We start from the raw sequence: 6000 nt of genomic DNA, 5'->3' as shown, positions 1-6000 counted from the left end.
GCAGGCAATGGGTCCGTTGCTTTATCTTGGGCATTGCAGGATGACTTGGAACACAGTGTCACACAGATCAAAGAGGGAGCTGATCTGGGGAGCAGATGGCATTCCGGCGTCCTTCCATCGGCCCACAGGAGAGTCCACTCCACCTGCCATTCCCACCCTCATACCCTCACACCCACCCCCAGGCAGTCTGCTTCCACCACCACCCCCAACACGCGTACGCTCTTCAGTTGCCTGAGGCCATGGCTGCTGTCCAGCCGGGGTGACCCTGTACAACACAGAACCCGGGGCAGGATCTCTGACCTTTGCTGGGAATGTTAAACGCAGACCTTGAGAAAGACACACCTCCTGGCCGCAGTGTCCGTGTTTCATCTTTTCATAGCACCGAACCAGCTCCGCCAGCGTGTCTGTTTGCTGATTTGTTTTCCCTGAAAAGCTTCAGTCCTGGGAACATCCGTCTTACTGATACCCATTCCTTCAGCAAATACTCACTGTGCCCCTACTATGTGCCAGTCCTTCTGCCTTCGAGGAGCTCACAGGCACAGCCGGGGAGACTGCCAGTAAACTCGCCATTGCTACACTGGTGACAGCAAGAGAAGTCTCCTGAGTCCAGACGAGAGAAGGAGAAATTAATTACTGGGTCAGAGACAGCAAACTGGGTAATGAGTAAGGTCTTGGAGAATTTGTGGGAGTTTTCCCCGTGGAAAAGAGGGCAAGCCAAGCAGAAGGGACCAGCACATCTGGAAGAGTTTGGGGCTGCTGGGCATTGAGGGTTTGAGAGACATGGACAGCCGTCCAAGGGTAAGAGGCCTTTCCTCCTGAGCAAGTTCTAGGGGCTGCGGGGGAGCGCTCTTGGGGAAGTAGGAGAAGAGAGGAAAAAGCTGGGAATTTTTTAGGCCTAAAATACTGTGAACAGAAATGTGGGGGTATACTTCCCCAAAAACCTTCAGTTGTCCCAGCCCCACATGGTCCCATTCACACACGACAACGTTTTCCCGTGATGCCCAGGTCAGATCTCAGCAGCAAAAGGGCTCCTGCCTTACAGTTTTCAACAAACATGTTCATTGCTGATGTCTTGTTATTGGCAAGCTACCTTTGCCCCCCGAACGCATAGATAGCCCATGTCTTTGACCGTTTCATTGTCTACAGAAATTTTACTGACCCCCCCGAGCAGAACCTCCCTATGGCCTGGCTGGACAAGCTTACATCCTGGAGATTCATCCTTGCAGGGAGGCGCCTCCTACTCAGAGCAGATTCCGGAGCTGCTGGTCTGTGAGCAAGCCCCCCCCCCCCACCACACACACACACATACTGGACAAGGCTACAGGTCAGGCTGCCGTTGCAGAGAAGTGAAGGTGGGCTAGTATTCAGGCCAGAATGGGTAACCCTTGGGTGCCAGTATCCAATCTGACCGGACGGGCCACCTTGGCCCCAGACGCAGCTTTCAAATTAGCCATCAAGTCACAAATATTTATTGAGCACCTACTGAGTGTCCAGGGCCCAGGGAATGAAGGACACATACAAAGTGAAGAAGGAAGAAATTAAAAATGTTGGTTGCTACCATGTACTGTATATGTGTTTCCACTCACGGTGCAGAGGGGCGAGCAATCTGCTTAATGCTACAGAAAGCAAGCATAGCACTAGAGTCTTGAAAAGCACAGATCCTGCAGCCAGACAGACCTGAGTTGCAACGCTGGCCCTGCCAGTTTCCAGCCGTGTGTCCTCAGGCACATCACTTCACCTCTCTCTGGGCCTCAGTTTTCTCAGCGGTAAAATGGGATTGCTGGGAAGGCTTTAAATAACTTCATGCACACAAAGCGCTCTGAAAAGCCCGCAGGGCACTGGAAGTGAACAATAAATACTAGCAGACCTCGGCGTTGCTGTTTTTATCCTTAGTTATTACTAAGCAGAAGCAGCTGGGATTTGAAAGTCTGACTAAAGTCGGGGGGTGGGGGGGGGGGGGGGTCTCAGTCAACCCCCATGTGGCCCCGGAAGCCTCTCCTCCCCCACCCCGGGCCCCTACTTTCCACCCGCAAACCCCGCGAAAGTGCTTCCCCGAGACGTGCTCACCTCCCCGGGTGGAGCCCAGCAGCCGCAGGGTCCCGCGGCCCGCCCTCCGCTCGCCGCGCGGGGGCGGGAAAGCCCCGCCCTCGGCCCCGCCCCCTGCCCGCCCCTCCCTCTGCGAGTTCGGGGCTCTGGCTGCGGCTGCTGCTGGGTCACCCGCGCGGAGCGGTTCGGCCGGACGCGACGGGACGGGCGCCCGGGAGCCTGGCGCCGAGCCTCCCGCGCGGCGCGCCGAGCCGGCGAGGCACCTGCGACCTGGGTCGGGGGCCGCGACCGCTCCAGCGAGGTAGGAGCCGGGAAGCCGGGGCAGGGAGGGTGGGGGAGACCGGCTCTCCCATCCTGGGGCGCGGGGTGGCGGGGGGGGGGGGGGGGGGGGGGAGGACTACCTCCCGCCGGCGCCTCGGCCCCTGCGCGCGGCCGCCCCCCCCCCCATTCCCTCGGAGCCAGGGGCAGCGGCCACACTGCCCCCCGCGTGCGCGCATGCAGGTCCGGCGCGGGGAAGGTAGGGGCCGCGTGGTGGCGGGTGCGCGTGTCCACGCCTGTGTGTGCGCGTGTGTCCGTGTGTGTGCGCGCGCGTGTCGGGGATGTGCGGGGGAGGAGATGACGCCCCCTGTTCGCCGGCGCTGCTGGGCAGTTCTTGTTGCCCACTCCAAAGCTGAGGGCACACGCGCAAGACGGGCTTGAGTGGGGCCGGCAGAAATTATCCGCGTAATGCGGGAGGGAAAGCCCCCCCCCCCCCGCCACCTGTTGAGCTGGGCTGTCCACCTGTGCCTCGAATTCCCCGCTTCTCCCGCCTGACCGCGGGGACGGCGAGGATGCCCGGGTCCGGCGGGGTAGGGAAAGCGCCCCTGCCAGATGCCGCGGAGCAGAGGTGGACACGGAGGGGAGCAGAAGGTGGCGGGCATGGGGACCCGCTGGCCGGGGCTGAGTGTGAGCGCTCAAGCCACGAGGCACGCACCGAAACATTACCCCCCCCCCCCCCCCCCGTCACTCCAGAGCCTCCCTCCTCCCCGTTTTAATTACTTGAACTGCCTTTGCCCTCATCCTCATTGGGCAATTGATGAAGGTTAGTTCGTTAAAAAATTTAAAGCGAAGTCAGATGGTCACTTCTTGGGACCGAGAGGGATTTAAGAGGTAATTCCTGGAACGTGGCGGGGGAGGGCAGAGGATCCTGTTCCGAGCCCCTCCCAGTGCTGACCCTGCTGGGTGTGGGGTCGCAATGGCCAGGTGCAGCCTTGGGCTCTCATCCGCCTTCTAGAACTCACCAGCCACCTCGGCGTCCGTGTTTATGGTTGAGGAGGCTCTTGTTCAGAGAAAGGAAGGGATTCACCCACTTTGTGGGATTATCGGCGACTAGATGAGAGCTGGACCCAGGACAGGGTTCCCAAGTGAGAGACAGATGTCACACTCCAGCTGTCACCTGTGCTGCGTCCTGCCCCACACCATCCCAGGGAACAAGAGCTGGGACTTCCTTCTTGGCCACATTATGCCACTCCCTCATCTGTCTCAACCTCAAGGCTTGATGAATTCACAGCCCGGGTTGCAGGGAGGGCGGGGGGACTTTGGTTTCGAGCTGACATTCTGGCTTCAGGACATCTCAGGACCGCAGGCATCTTGGTGACAGATCGGCTGTGCCTCTCTGCTGACACCACAGCCAGCACCCCTCCCAGAGTCTCCTGCCTGCCTGAGAAGCCCTAAATGTGCCTCACTTCTCCACTAACGTGACGGCTGGAGAGAGCTGGGGGCATCCTGTCACAGGGTCAGGTCCCCAGGGTGCCTAGAAAAGGTGAAATTTGTAGCGGTGCCTAAGGCATCTCCATCCCAAACTTCTACCTTCGTCTTAACTTGTGGGAGGCAGTGGACACCCTGAGGGGCGGGGGGTGGAGCCAGGGCCGCCCTGTCCACGTGTGTCCAGTTGGTGAGACCTTGGCATCCTGGCAGCAGGCTTGTGAGAGCTCAGCCACTCTCAGGCTGTGAGCTGGGGTTCTGGGACTTGGGGCGGGGGAGGGGAACGCAGGGGGGAGGTCAGCTGAGTTGATCACAGTTGGCTGGAGGAGGCAAGCCTGATGTCGTGGTGGAAAACACGGGCTCCAATCCCAGCTGGGTCACTGACTTTGTGACTTTGGCCGAGTCACAGAAACACTTGGAGGCTCAGCTTCCTCTTCTGTAGAATGGGGCCGGGACACAGATGTCAGTGTCGGGCTCAATGGCGGTGTTCCGGGCTGCTCGTCTCTGCTTCCTCCAGCCCCCAGCCTGACTCTCAGCCACTGTCCTTGTGGGAGGTGACTGTGAAGCTAGGATCCCTCATGCCATCCTGAGCATTGGGGGGGAGGGGGGGCGTGGCGGTGGTGTGAGTTTGGGTATCAGGGTAGCTCACAGATTGAGCTCGGGGTCCCAGAAAGTGAGGATGCGAGAGTTGGAACCCAGTCTCCACCAAGCCCTGCCTCTGGGAGAGCTCGTGCTTCTGCCCTGGCTTCTAGCCACCAGTGTCCTGGGCCTGCCCACACGGCCTCCTGACTCATTCCTAGGTGGTCACCGGTCATGTGCCTGCTCTTTCCTTCCATCCTGGATTGGGGTCAGCCTTCCTCCCTGGCAGAATCAGGGCCAGCTACATGTGACTTCAGAGGCACCAGGAAAACCCCTGCCTGCCACCTGCCAAATGTCCTGTCTTCCCAGCCCTGGCTGCCTGCTGCCTAATATTCCACCATTAGAGACTCCTTCCTTTCGCTCATGGCCTCATACCCATTTGTCAGCTATGAAACCTTGTGACTCATTTAAAAGCTTTCGGGACCTGTGTGCGAGGGGAGAGGGAGAGAGCAGAAGAGAGAGGGGAGACGAAAGAAGGTGGGGAGAGCAACAGGGAGAAGAAAGTGCTTTGCCAGCCTCAGAGTCTACAGAGAAAGGCCCAGTTGTGAGCCCAAGGAGGCCCCAGAGGGAAGGAAAGATTCAGGCAGACGGGGCAGGGCAGGCGGCAGGCAGAGGAAGTTGTGAACGTCCAGTGGGAATTCTCAGTGAGAATGTGGGGTGGGTGGCCCGCGGGGGCAGCAGGTGTTATATAGAGGTTTCCAGCCCTCTGCCTGGGGTGGGGCCTTTGCAGCCTGTTTCAGAGGTGAAATAGACCCAAGGCAAAAGCCTCCTTCCTTTTCTGCCGCTCCCCCTTCCCCCCCCGGCACACGGCCATGTGGTGGTTAATGTATTCTAGGGCGGTGTTCTCTGCATTTGGAGAGCCTGGGCTCGTCACGCTGGCTGTTTAAAGCTGTCAGTGGTAATTTGTTAGGTCAGCAAAAGGCCTGGGCTGAGCAGGACCACGGGACCTTTCAACTCCTGTGATGCCCTGGACATCCCACGTCCTTCCTCAAAAGAGCAAAAACCACATCATTCACTCAGACCCACAAGTCTCCTGGGCTGCCAGAGGCCCGGAGGTGCAGGGCTCGGCTGGGATCACCCTCAAACGTGGTCCTCAAAGATCTCCCTTGTGGAGGTGGTTCCTTGCCCCGGTGGGCGTGGGGGGGGCAAGTTTTGGGGGGTACGGGGATGAGAACTGACCGTCCCTGCCCAGGGGGTCCATGGACAGGCTGGATGCGGGGAGAGGCAGGCCAGCATCACCCCGGCCCTCAGAGAGCCTGGAATATGTCCTGACCGCATAGCCGTGAGCTGTTTGTAGCCCATCTGAGCACCGCAGAGAGCAGAGCTGAGACCAGAGAGAAGTTACAGGTCACCAGTCTGACCTGTTGACCATGAACTCCCCAATGACAACCATTTAAAAAAAAAAATTGAGGTGTAATTGACATTTAATGTTATATTAGTTTGACGAGCGTTCTTTTCTTTTCAGTTTATTTATTTATTTTGAGAGACAGCGTGCAGGTGCACAAGTACAGGAAGGTCAGAGAGAGAGAGAGAAGGAGAGAGTGAATCCCAAGCAGGCTCTGCACGTCCACA

The 6000-nt window shown here is 58.7% G+C and overlaps 1 protein-coding gene across 2 annotated transcripts in view; it reads left to right on the top strand.

Annotated features, from left to right (window-relative positions):
- The first annotated feature begins 2166 nt into the window (after positions 1 to 2166).
- The window catches only part of CACNG5 (calcium voltage-gated channel auxiliary subunit gamma 5), a 46103-nt gene continuing 42269 nt past the window's right edge, over positions 2167 to 6000 (top strand). For both annotated transcript variants that reach the window (XM_078438251.2, XM_078438250.2), the window contains exon 1: positions 2167 to 2347. The gene's annotated coding sequence lies outside the window, so the exon portion shown is untranslated. The remainder of the gene's footprint in view (positions 2348 to 6000) is intronic.

Source organism: Panthera onca, chromosome E1 (genome assembly GCF_046562875.1).
Source record: "Panthera onca isolate mPanOnc1 chromosome E1, mPanOnc1 haplotype 2, whole genome shotgun sequence".
Taxonomy (NCBI): Eukaryota; Metazoa; Chordata; class Mammalia; order Carnivora; family Felidae; genus Panthera; species Panthera onca.
This window is presented reverse-complemented; position numbering and strand designations above follow the sequence as displayed.